At 44.5% G+C, this 13,700-nt stretch overlaps 1 protein-coding gene across 5 annotated transcripts in view; it reads left to right on the top strand.

The window, feature by feature from the left end:
- LOC118503757 (cysteine-rich motor neuron 1 protein) overlaps nucleotides 1-13,700 on the top strand; it is a 157,930-nt gene that overhangs the window by 122,746 nt on the left and 21,484 nt on the right. Inside the window, exon 2 of one of the 5 annotated variants that reach the window (XM_036037413.1) lies at nucleotides 9,383-9,538. The exons of the other annotated variants lie outside the window; for them this stretch is intronic. The gene's annotated coding sequence lies outside the window, so the exon portion shown is untranslated. The remainder of the gene's footprint in view (nucleotides 1-9,382; nucleotides 9,539-13,700) is intronic. 5 annotated transcript variants of the gene reach the window in all.

The following is a 13,700-nucleotide window of genomic DNA, read 5'->3' as shown; positions in this document are numbered from 1 at the left end:
CTTGCACTCGCCACCTGCAAACGTTACACACCCGGCACTGTAATTATACAGATTGATTTTGATTACAGCAAATTACGATTCCGATGGATTCAGATGGATCTCCCAATTCCGGTGAGCGATGAGGGGATGGCAGGAAGGAGGGGGATGGGCGAGCGGAAGGTTTAATGCATTTTCACTGTTTTATTTATTTTCCCCCATCGCACTATTTACATTTAGTGCCCACCGCCACCGGGGCACACCGGGAAAGAGTGCCGATGACAGGAGGAAAAACTCTGACACACACACACACACATCTATCTATTTGTCCACCTCGCACGGTTGAAGGTGTGGTGTGACATTGGTGCTGGAGCGTGATTTTAATTCCGTTCGCACCTCATTCGCCGCCACGGACAGGGAAAAGATGATCGAGTGTGGTGGATGGGGATAAAATGTACACAACACCCGGAACGGTGGGAAAGGACAGTTTGGAGTTTGGGGCGTTCAATTTTCCACCCGGGTCGGAAATGGGTTTGATTTTCGTCTGTGTGTACTTAAGCCCGCAAAGAGTGCTCTCGCCGCTCGTAAAATGTAAGTTTTATTTGCTCGAGCTCGAGAAAGAAAATGCTACACTGTTTTGATTACAGGGAAATGGGAAATGGAAAAAAACGAGGAATAATAAGTAAACTGATTATGTTTAATTAAAAGCTGATGTTTCAATTTCGATTGCGCTTTTCAGTTGATTTTTAAAGAAAACAGGACATGTTCGTAATCATTTTTAATAGAGCCGTTCCGTAAGTAAAAGCGTCATATAAGCTATCCATCGATTTCCCTCTGGGAACAAAGCAAAAGAAAATATGACTACTTTACTTCGCGAGAAAATCCCGTTTTCTCTAGTGTAATAAATTTTCCCAGGACCAATTCTGTGCTTATTTTTGCTCCGTTGGTAGAAAGTAGAAATCTATCGATTCGACAGCCGAGGAATCCCAACCAATTCTGACGTCCTCCTGCCCCGTTCCATACATTGATTGTAGGTATGTGAAATATAAGCTTCCGTTGCATACTCCATCCGGCCAGCCAGCCAATCCCATTCCCGGGTGTGTTCCATTAAGCTTTTGACCTTACCGGAACGGAAACAACCACCGAACTACCGAGGTTCGGAACGTACAAGCGCATTCCGATTACTGCGAGAAGTGGTTCGTCGTTGTTGTGGGTCCTCGTAGTGCAACCAACGGGGACTAACCTTACCAGCAAGTCCTTAGCAAGAAGTTGTTCAGAATGAAAAATAAATTGAACACACACACCCATACTTGAGCTAGAACCAGGGGGGCCTCGGAAAAGGACCTACGTCAACACGGTGATTATTCTTCCCTACAAAACCTCCAGCTATGCGGTTGGGAAAAAAACGTCGGTGATTCTCACCGCCGGCCCCTCTTTTTATTTCATCGTTCCGGTTTTTTGATTTTTTACTCTCGCTACGACATAGTTAATACGGAAGCTGAAAAGCATTGCTTACAAACAAACCAACTCCTCGCCAATGCTTCGCTCTACCTGTGAGGTAAATCTTTCAGGTAAGAACTAGCAAAGAACCAACCAGTGTACGGTGTGCCCTGCGCAAAAAAAGGGAACTACGAAGCAGGAACTTTTCCTCCCATGGCCCTGAGAAAAGGTGCCAGAAGTAAGCGAATTTGTATTCGATCCACCAGATCGGGCAAACTGGCTTCCTTTCTGCTGGAGCACCCGAGCACTGCTGAGCCTTTCGTTCGGTGAAGCATTCGAAGGACACATACACACACCCTATCCCCTGTGTCCCTGTGCCACCGAGCTAACCAATCGCGCTGATGAAGTGTAAACAACTGGTTCCACTCACCGAGCACATCGAGCAGCTGGATCGATGTGTGGATCGAAATGGAACTTTGCACTGTTTTGTTGCTGGAGCTGATTCTGAATTTCTCCAGCTTTCCCCCTTCCCCGGTGTACCCGGGAGTCCAAAGCTGTCCAAAGATCTCGTAACCGTGCATTTAGCGTGTCGTACTGTGTGCTTAAAGGTGTACCTCCTTCCTGGGAAAGCGCGCGCAAGAGAGAGAGAGAGGGAGAGGGGGAGCAGAAAAGGATTAAAGGTTTGGCAAAAGAAGGGTGTTGATTGGGATATCATTTGGCAGGATATTTATCGTATAAATTGCATTTTTATTTATCGTTTATTTCGTCTGTAATGTGATGCTCACAGTGTACGGCAAATTGAAAGAAATGTCATGAATATGCCTTCGGCCTTCCGAGTGAGTTTGCTAGTGAGCCGAGGTGGACGAGATTTGAATTTGAAATTCAATATTGGTAACGCCTTTTATAGAGATGTTTAAGTGAAATATATGTTCATTTGCAACAATTTACAAGATTCGTGTGCTTGAAGAAATATGGCTTGCAGAACTCTGATGCAGAAAATCTGTAGAAGTTCAAAACACGTCCAAATAATCATTCTAACACGATAGGATTAGTATCACATCCTATTCAAATCGTCTCCCAGAACGTGAAACACACTATCCATCAATGAAGAAGAGCATCAGAATTAGCGCAGACTAGGACCGAAGACGAAGAATCGTCCATAATGCCAACGTAGAGGATGAGTCGTCAATAATTGATTAGCATCTTTCAGCTTCATTTGTCTCTTTAGTTGTCGAATACTAGGTTGATAACTTTGTGAGCTGAGACCTATCTCTTCAGGTATCTTCTCAGGTCTAGTGGGTGAGGCGATAGCGGCGTTGGTCTTCTCACGGCAATACCGGGGTTCAAATCCCTTCCAGACCTTCTCTTCGTAGTTGAAGACGGAATATCCAACTACGTGGAAACAATACTTCTAGTTAGCCTTTATATGGACAGCACGGCCTTGCAGCTCATTAAGTAAAGAAGAGGATAGAGCGTCATTTTCAGAACCAGCAAAATCTGATATATTATTTGAAGATTTTAATTTTAATTCAATTCGAGAACACAGCACGCGTTAAATCCATCGATGGACGGAGCTATATGGACTGACCTGCTCTTTTTTGGCTTGGCTGTAGGCCCATAACGCCACCCTTCGATGACCCTGGAGACGATTTCCTTCAATTTTATAGCATTTTTATAGCACACAACAGTGTAACGCAACACCCCTGCATGTTTATGTTCCTGATTCGATTAATTAAAACAATTCGCGGTTGATCTTAAAGCAACGCGACAATGTAGATGAAATGCTCTCCATGCATTCTCCATGCTAACGCATGCTTAAAGCACCTTCCATTAGCATTCTCCCAACCGGCCTTTGTTTGTGCCCGCACCATCCAACCAGCCACCCACCCAGTCAATTGTGTTTGCACTTGAACTAACCCCGTCTAATGGGTATTGATTATTTCCCTCTCCCGCGAGCGCCCACCTCAAATGCAAAACCACCAACCGGCCGACCAGCCGGGCATTGGATAACAGTATCTAAAACCCCCGTTAGCCGTTTTAATTATCGATCACGGTTTCACCTTCACCAGCGCACACCGTTCACCCCGGGGATCGCGCACTGATGAGATGCAAACTGCAAACCTCCACACACTCGCATGTCCACTCCACCGACGGCGCCACGGCTGCCTCTGAAGCACACTTCATTAGTGGTCCGAAAACCCATCGTTAAGCTCGCAGGCTCCCAGCGAACCAGTAGCCCGGTCACCTGCAAAGGCAAGCAACCAACAGTGTAACCGCACAGCCGTCGCTGATTGAGAGATGAAAAACGAGGTAAGCCTGAGGTCATTGAATCCCTCGCGGAAGACGCTCGACGGTAAGAAAACGAAACTTGCAACCCCCTTCCGCGGTTGCTTGGTGGGGCGCTGCAACAAAAGAAGCAAAAATCGCCGACAGAAATTAGCTCACGACTACACAGCTAATAAAGAATAATTTGTCCCATGAATAATGCAACGGACATTGGTAATTATTATTGAATAATGAGCTAATTTGGTCACACGTCTCGTGCGTAATTTGCCATCGCGCGTGAGCGCTCGTGCTTGACCTCGAGTGCGCTGCCACCGATGTCAAGTCCCCCACGTTGGTCCCTTTCCCCTTGGCTGGTGATTGTCGCAGGCTTGTGTCGCTTTTTCTTGATCAACGCGCTACGGTTCTCGCTCGCTTGCTCCTTAAATGTCCACTCAAGCGTGAGAAATTTAGTGCCTCACACACACACACACACACACACACACACACACACACACACGCACGCCTACCGAAACGGTCACAATTTCGACATCCTGCTGATCAAATAATTAGCTTTTCTCGGACCTGATGGTTCGGCCTGGTTTTGACATCTGGTTTGGTGCGGACACTGGCGCCGCCGTTCACAAGCGGATGGAGCCGTGCTGAGTTGGTGCGAAATTGAAGTTAACGCCACACTCGAATCGAGACCTGTATGGCACTCCTTGATTTGCGGCCACAACACAGGCATAATGAGACGGTTTGATTCGGGTTTTCGGGGGAGGGGAGTGGTGAATTTACTCCACACGATAGTAATTTAAGTTTTAATTGCCACATCCGTACATAATTTTGAGTGCAATTTGTGATTTAATTCATAACTACATCTCTTGGAAGGTGAGTAAAGAAAAAGGGTATTTTATAGCAAAATGTTTGCTTGACAGATGATAATTTTAATTAAAGTGGAATTGTTTAAAAGCACTTTCGATGCGATGCATAATTGAAGTTAAAGCACTCTTTTTAATTTACTAAAGTGCAATAAATGCTGTGCACAGACACATGTAGGGCTTTGTCGTAAATTATTCCTGCTCCAACCACTCAACCAGAAGCTCTAGTCTTCGAGGCCGAACCGAACAATCGCAAAGCGCCACTGATAATGATTCGCCCGACCACTGGATAACATCGTGTCCGGTGTGGCATTCGTAAGCATAAAACAAACACGAGTTGTTCGCATGATTGTTAGATAATGCTTACTCGTACCAGCCCATTCGACGCCTGCTCTTTCGCTAAACCCAAACTAACCTTGTGTGATGGTATGTACCTGTACAAATGCCGTGCTGTAAAATGCACTACACGACCGGTCGGTTAGTTGCTGTGGCTTACCATCCATTTGCAAAACAGGGGTTCGAAAATATGCTCCGTCAGACCAACTGGTTCAATGCTGGTCCCAACCGAAGGTGTGGCGGCTTGTTTCCCAGCTATTATGCTGGTGGATGCATTTTATGCCTTTCGTTACGATTATTATCCTTGTGACTAGTTCCTTTTTACTGTTATAGCGGGATTACCGCTTTCGTTTTCTTGCTCTCGGATAAGTTCATAGCAACAGAGTGGGCTATTATTATGGAAGTTGTTTATTTCGTAAAGTGGAATTCAATTATATTATAATACATTTTTTTAAAAGTTAACAAAATTGAATATATTCTTGACGAAAATAACAAAAATCAAAATACTTAATCATAAAAATTATGCTACGCTCATAAATATTCACCACACTGTATTATTGCCCTTCAATGCCTGCCCTGTGCTTATTATTACACTCATATGGCCCACTCGAACGAAATAAACGGCGAACCTCGCATCCTTACCTTCCGCAAGGGAATTGGAAAACAAATTGTTAATACTACAATCGCTCTTCAGCCTCGCTCCTGCTTTAATCCCAAGCCCCATAATAGTAAACCGACTGAACAACACTGGACGACCGGCTTTTCCATGCATGTGTTCACACATGCTTTTTTACTGCAATTTATAATCACTGTGAAAATTATAATTTCCCTAGAAAAGTAAAGAAATTACCTCAACCTCTAACGGGGATGCCTCTTCTTCATTAATAAAATGTTTAATGAGTTCCGCGAAAACAAAACGGAGCGGCAGAAGAAAAAAAAACATGTCCATTTTTTCCATTCTGTCCATCTTGTAATGAGCTTTAACAGTATAATTGCTCCGTTAAAACGAAAAGCAGCAGCTTCCACTGTTTCCGTCCTGCCCATAACCATCATTGGCGATGATTAAATTTTTCCACGAAACAAATGTCATTCAACAACTCACACCGGGGAACGTGCAACATAATTCAATAGCCAAACAGCGAAACGATCGGGAGGAGGGGTTTGAACCTGCCACCGGTTAGCAGACGTAATGCTTCGTAAAAGTGCACACGTTTGCACAAAAAAAGAAAGCTTTACCGCGGTGCATCCGTCCGAGGTCAAAAACGAGGGGAACATTTTTCTGGCACGTGACACGCGTAGAGGGTTTCTCGCATAAATTCCGGCACGAAGTCAAAGTGGATGTGGATGATGATTTTCGGTCCCGCTCTTTCGTTTTCCCGAAACGGTCGTCGGTTTATTAACGGGTTTGGGTGCGCCAAACGTTTTGTCTCGAAAGGTCTGCTGGCTGGCGGCTGCTTGGGCAAAACGTTCACGTAGTTCAGTTCGCTCCACCCCCGAGGGTGACACATTTTTCCCCGAAAAACCTCTATTTTCACGATGGCGGGGAAAAGCGGGCGATTTACGCAAACCGCGTGGAAAGCAATTTTTCCCGTTCGTTTATTTGTGCCCGTTCGTTCCGTCCGTTCTGTACCCTAAGCGCTAAGGGAAGAAATGGACGAGGAACTTGCATCTCACCTTCTCAGGGGTTTTTTTTTTTCGAGCTCAAAAACTGTTCACCTCACCCGAAAAAGGAGGGATTTTTTTAAAGCGTATGGAACTAATTTTATTGTTTGCCTGCGGCAGTAGTTTCAGAAAGGAAACGGTCATGTGTGCGGGAAATCCTACCGAAATCTTTCTTGACCATCCCGAGCTACACACGATGGTTTTTTGAGATGGCTGCAGCCCGAACTTTTTCGGCGAATAAGTTCTAATAGAACTCTCCACACAACCGCTAGCGGAACACTTACGTCAGCAGGTTTGGAGCAACCTCATCGCTTCGATGTCACTTCTACAGGGCACGTGCAGTTCGCTGGAAGGATGAACTGATGGGATTGTGGTTCTCTGCTGGATCATTTGGCAGGATCCTTTCGACTTTATCGAATAAAAATTCTTGGAATTATAATACATTTGCATAAGGAAATGAGGACTTAAATCTATCAAAATTTATTTCGATTGAATAGTGTAATTGACATGTATCCATTTGTAAACTTATTTCTGTGTAAGTATTAAAATGTGCAAATCGTACGGAAATGTGGTAGTCTGGTCCATCTGGTTTGAATCCAATCACACGAAACTAGACATGAATTTAAGCATACTCGTTCAGTCCATCTCGTTGGTATATTGACAGCGGTTCCCCCGTTGCTAACACGGCCGAACCGGGTTCAAATCCCCTCTCCAGCTTCGAATTAATTTCTTCAAGGGTTTCTCACTTTTTCCAGGCGTATGCAAGAAATTATCTTACGAATAAGTACTGAGAACAAAGCAAAAGTTTCGGCAAACAAAATCAACAAATTTCTGCAGATCATTATCGCTTCACATCCAACCAACGGACGGGGGCAGTAGGAACATTATCTACCCACCACCACACCACCAACATTTTAAATATCTTTTTTAGTTTTGCATTATCTTGGGGGTAAACAATCAACCAAGAATTTAGAGGGTGAAAACCCAGATCTAACCGGAGGCAAACGGGGTATTTTCCCGACAGCGACGAGTCTTATCCTCCTCGTGATCAGTAGAAGAGGAAAAACGCGATACGATTTCTTTTCTTCGGATCCTATGCCGGTATAATCCTCGAGCCCAGTGCTTAAGAAAGTGAAACATTCTAAGGGCGGTCAATAAATAAAACTCTTGCCTTATCGGCGCCGGACTCGAAGCAAAGCCTTCGGCAAAATTTGGACGACGCTTCTGGAAACCCCCGGTTTTTGTACGGCTTTTCAAGTTGGTAGGTTTGATGCAAAACGATCGGGATCGATTTAAAAGAGACTTTTAAGCTACAAATTCTTCAACCTTTTGAAGGCCGGTAGGTTGTTGCTATAATGTGCTATAATTTTCAAACTTATCTCGATCCTTTGCCGAGACGTAACCCCTCTTTGAAACCCTCTTCATTCTTCCCTGTCAGTTACAGCCGACAGCTGAATTTGGGTTTTTAAAACTCAACGTGAAACGCTTTTAGTACAAAAGCAAAGTTTTTAGTACAACGAAAATCGATATTGTACAAAACACCAGGCGGCTCCATATTTTTAATCAACAAAAGGATGTATCGCTTCTTAGAAATTTAAAAATAATTAAAAATCACTCGCATAAACTTATAAGCTATTTTTAAATAAAGCAGAGAGCGAGGAAATAAAAACGAAAAACTTTTAATGTTTGTGCGCCTCTTTCAGTGCTAAATTATAATCATATTGCAACAAACAACTCCTTTTTTCCATAAATTCGTTACCAAACCGGAAGCTAGCAAATGAGAACGCTCATTTCCGTACACCAAAAAAAAAAACAAGCACACAACACTGAGAAAAAGTACGTTAACCGTAAGTCCGCTCTCGTTATATCTTGTTGCTTATATCCTTTCCCGACCGTCGGAAACATAATTCGCCGCCATGCCTACGGTGCAAAAGAATGTACAATATTTGTAACTTCTTTCCCCCTTTCGAATAAAGCGATAACCAGCGATTCTTGCCGTACTCCTCCTATCATCATCATCATCAGCATCATCATCGTTATGGCACAGTTCCACACACACACTCACAAAAAAAGCCAACCCAAGAGGGTAAAATAAGATGTCGCTTTCGCAACGTTCCCAGCCCAGCTGCTAACGTTTTCATTTGTCTCGTGAATGTCGCTCATTCAAGCAGCCTAACGACCTCAGGACGCGGAACGGTTTTCGCCTTTTTAAGTGTGTGTGCGAGCCACTTTTTCCTGTTTGTGTTTTTGCCTCTGTTCGCGTTTCAAAACTTTAACAAGACTTTTATCTTCCGGTTTTGCTAAATGCTCTCCGGGAGCGTCGAGTTCGACCGAAGCCGGAAACCATTTCCACCCCTGAGTCTGTCAGAGTTATTAGTCGCGGGATCTAATAATAGCTACCCGGTTTTTCTCTGGTTTTCCCGCAACAAAAACACACACACACAAATACACAAATCCTGTCGCGTCAGAGCCAACGGTCGGAAGTCGTATCAGCTACGGGGTGCGGCTTTTGTTTGTGCAGTGTCGCTCACAGTCACAGTAGCACCCGAAATAACACCCGAAACGCAGGAGCTGAAAAGTTGAGCTGTCCGTAGACAGCTTCGAGCTTTTCACCCGTTTTGTGTGTGAGAGCCCAAAGGGTCTTTTATTTTCCGCGAAACCCCCACCGTGACAAGACGATCGCAGTTTTGCTCTGCTAACATTTCTATTTTTCCCTCAAACGGTCGCGAACCGGAAACCATCCACGAATGGAGCAACTTTTCTAGGAACTGATTTTTTCTAACGATCTTTCGTTCTTTCTTTCTTTCCGCTGCGTGTCGTTTCAGGTAATTATAATCAATGGTTGGAAGTTCGGGCTAAATGGTGAGGAAGCAGCGAACGAAGGAAGCAGTTACACACAATACGGGCGGGCATTAGAATCTGTGCCTGAAAGGATGTCTTGTCGAGGAAAGGAATTGTGTGTCTGTCGGAGGATTGCTACCGTAAGTCCTATTAGTTCTTTGACGTTTGTTTGGAACTCTCGCGAAGAGTTCTTCACCGTTCACCGAGCCTTGCCGCAGACCGAAAAACTTGTGGTTGCGCGTAGCACCGGAAACCGGAAATCGTTTGATTCAGACTAAATGCCACCAACCCATCACCACCACCCATCATCCACCGTGGAGCGATGCAATCGTGCCTAACCTCCCCAGTGGAGCAAGATAAGACACCCACCGAGAGCCCCGAGTTTGGCCCGAGCTGTCGTTCTCTTGCAATTCAACGGGCGTACGTCAAACTTTTGAAGCTCAGGTCGGCTCACGGTTTTCCTTCCCATTCGACCGACCGACCGACGGGGTGCGTTTACGTAAGCGTGTACGTGGAAACGATTCATTCCCTTTAGTGGCCCGGACGATATCAGCATTCTTCGCTCCACCGGGGAAGCCGGAAGTGGCTACATTATTCTACTCACGAGACCCGCTCTGTAAAGAAGTTAAAGATTTATGCCCCGACAGTGACTTGATCGCTTGAATGGGGCGCCCGTTTTCGCCTTCTTCAATCTCCTTGTACGCCAGCATACAGATATCATATATATACAGATAGCATATATATACAGACTGGGATAGGGGAAGAGAGCGTTTTTTTTTATCCACGACCTGCCACACAGTAACTGTCAGCCACTTCCGGATTGATTCTGTGGCGTAACTGCGAGCGTGAGCCGCGTTTGTTCCCTCGTTACACACCTGAGCTTTCCAGCCACGAAGTTTGCGTTATCTGTTTTTGCAACTGCTTGGCTTTGATACAATTCCTCGCTTCAAGAATCAACACACACACAGGCGTAACTGGCGGGAATAATGGGATAAAATTTTATTTCCGCTCGCTCTGCAGATCGTTTTTCTTTTCCTTCTTCTCGACATTTCAAAGAAATTTTAACCCTAAAAAACACTGGAGCGTCAACTCCAACTGCTCCTTCCCGTGCCGCTGCTAACCTGCTAACCGTGCCGGGCCGTGGGATAGCAACAATGGCCGGGCGAATAAAATCGCCCATTAAAAATGATGTACTTTCCGCACAAACAATCTCCCCTGGCTGACGGGTTTTCTTTCTTAAGATTTCGGTGAATGGTGCTGGCCAACGTTGAAACACACGAAATTTCGACCAAGTCATAAAGAAGTTAAATGGCATAACGACCCATTTCGGGATGAATAAAAACATGAAACTGGAAACGATGACAAAAGGGGCGCACGAACCAAACCAGAACGCTGGGAAATAAAAAGGGGCTCATCGAAAAAGGAAAGAATTGTTTCTAGAGGTGGGTCGTTTTTTTCCTATTCTTCGTCGTTTCTTTATAACAAATGTGCAATCTATTATTTGTGCTTTTTTGCAGAAAAACATGTACCTCAATTCTTAATAAGAAAGGCAGTTTATGTCATAAAAATAACTTCTGCTTGTGCTATTCGGTCATGTCAGTTGCATATTGAGCTGTATTTAAAACCGAACACAATTTTCTTTCAAAACAATTTTAATACAACGGATGCAGTTTGGACTCTATGCAACATAAAGATCCCAGTACTTACATAAGCAAATGAGATAAAAATATGTCCAAAGCTAACGAATTACTCTAAGCCATGTTCAACTGCAAGACGCTTAGAAAGATATTTGGCCCCATACGATTCGGATTCGATAATAATCCGAATCCAATCCAATTTCGATATAGATCCCAATGGGATTCAATAAGAATTCGATTGGGATACGATTGTGATTCATTTGAGAATCAATTGGGATTCGATTGGGATTCGATTGAGATTTGATTGGGATTCGATTCAGATGCCATTGAGATTTGATTAGGATTCGATTGGAATTTGATTGGGCTACGATTGGGCTTCGATTGTGACTCCAATGAGAATCCTATGGAATTAAATTGGGATTTGATTGGGATTCGATTGGGATTCGATTGGGATTCGATTGAGATTCCATTGAGATTCGATTAGGATTCGATTAGGATTCGATTGGGATTTGATTGGACTACGATTGGGCTTCGATTGCGACTCCATTGAGAATCCAATGGAATTCAATTGTGATTTGATTGGGATACGATTGCGATTCAATTGATAATCCATTGGGATTCGATTGGAATTCGATTCGGAATTGACAGGGATTCTATTGGGATTAGATTGCTATTTGATAGAGATTCGATTTGTATTCGATTGGAATCCGATTTGGCGTCGATTAGGATTCGCTTAGTATTTTATTGGGATTTCATTGAGGTATTTTGACACAACATAAGACACCTAATAATGATTAAATATTCGCATTGCAGTACGTAATACCTCTCATAGCATTCATAATACAATCTCCAGTTAAAAAAAAATTAAAGCGCATCGATACTGGGCTCCAATACCAGATCAATAACGCACAATGCTAAATTCCTGCAAAGGTGTAAAATGAAACACCACCTGCACCAATAATTCATAGCCGCATTATGTTAATGACGTTACCCGTTCCTCCCATGTTAATGCTCACATTCACATTAATTAAGCTGCAAGATTAAATAAGTAACTCAAAACGCGAAAAAGTTCCCCCTCGATTTAACCGAACGCGTGCATAATTAAATTTAATATTCGTTACAACTTAAATCGGGCCATTACTGCGCTGCGCATCACTTACACCGCCTACAAAATTCATCATAAATTACCTACCTTCACAAGAGGCTGTGTTTGTTTGCCGCAGTTCCCAAGGACACTCGGTGCACAGCATGCAACTCGCCCTCTTTTACAGCGTGTGAGAGAGAGTGAGAAAGCGAGCGGATGTGTACTCACCTATGTCGGTGGTCAATCGGATACAAAACGATTGCAATCTTCCGGCCTGCCGGACAGAGATTGTTCAACAACAACGCTTTGTCCCAGATGACTTCATTTACAGCCCCCTTTTTCGACCACAGGCAAACCGCACGGACAACCGACGGGTTTGACGGTCGGTGAGCGGTTTGTCCTGCTGACCGACTGACACAAAGGTACGGGCCGCCAGTTTCGGGGCTAACAAAAACACCCGTTTTCCCTACGGCCCTCAAACCTCAGGAACAACACACGAAAGGGAGTCTTTTTTTGTGCCCCAACTCCCAACTTAGGAAAAAGGGTTCGCATCGTGGTTTGTATGTGTGTGGTGTGTCCGTCCGTGTCTGCCCCATTAAAACGTACTATCAATTTGTACTGAAGTGTAAAAACATCGAAAACATACATGTCCCTCCTACCGACGTGGTGCATCCTGCGTTCGTTGGTCTGGCTGCGTCTGTCCGGAAAGCAGGGAAAGAAGCGTGAGCGTCCCCTGTATCGCATGTTCTTGCACCATGTTTGACGACAAAATGAGAGGCTCGGTGGTTCAAAGTGTGGCCCCGTGATGCAAATTATGTACTGCAGGAGGGAACCGGGTGAAGAAGCTTGAGGAAGATAATTTCTGCACTCACACACCCATCCACAGCACAAATCGAACGGGTCCCCGCCAGAGTTCTGCTTCCCCAGAGCAGAGCGAGAGAGAGAGCACACGCAATCGTGTGCGGCATAAATTAATGGTGAAGTTTTTAATGCAAAATTTATGTCACCCTACCACAATCCCACCCAGCATTGGCCTCTGCTCCTCGCTTTCACTCCTTTTCGACTGGCTGGCTTAAGGGCCCAACGATTCTCCCCTGTGACACCCGCAACTGAAAAAGCTAAATGACCCGAACCAACATTACGCTCCGGTTCTGGAATGTGAAGAATTAAAACAAAAACACACACACGCACACACGCAGAGGACATTCAACATCCTTACGCTTTCGGAAAAAGAGGACAACAATGAGTGGCTTTCCTTCCATGCTCCATGGTGTGCCTTGGGAAGCGGGCGGACATCTCAAAAATTTGCTGCGTCGGTGTGGGCCACAGTGTCGTCTGGTTTTATTGTATAGGTTGTAAATTAAATTTTATATGCACAATTTCCTGCGTCCTGCGACAACGCTCCGTAGTGTAGTGGGGAAAGTGCTAAAGACACACGTATGCCGAAATCGTAAATCGGTTTCACTGTTTTCCTTTCGCTCCCGCTTTTCCAACTCCGGGGTTTGAAAGAGAAGAAAATTAACCATCCTGGAATGCTGCTGCTTTTAGAATTTATATGCTTTTCGGGGTCTTATTACTCGA

The sequence above is a fragment of the Anopheles stephensi genome, chromosome 2 (genome assembly GCF_013141755.1).
Source record: "Anopheles stephensi strain Indian chromosome 2, UCI_ANSTEP_V1.0, whole genome shotgun sequence".
NCBI classification, from domain to species: domain Eukaryota; kingdom Metazoa; phylum Arthropoda; class Insecta; order Diptera; family Culicidae; genus Anopheles; species Anopheles stephensi.
This window is presented reverse-complemented; position numbering and strand designations above follow the sequence as displayed.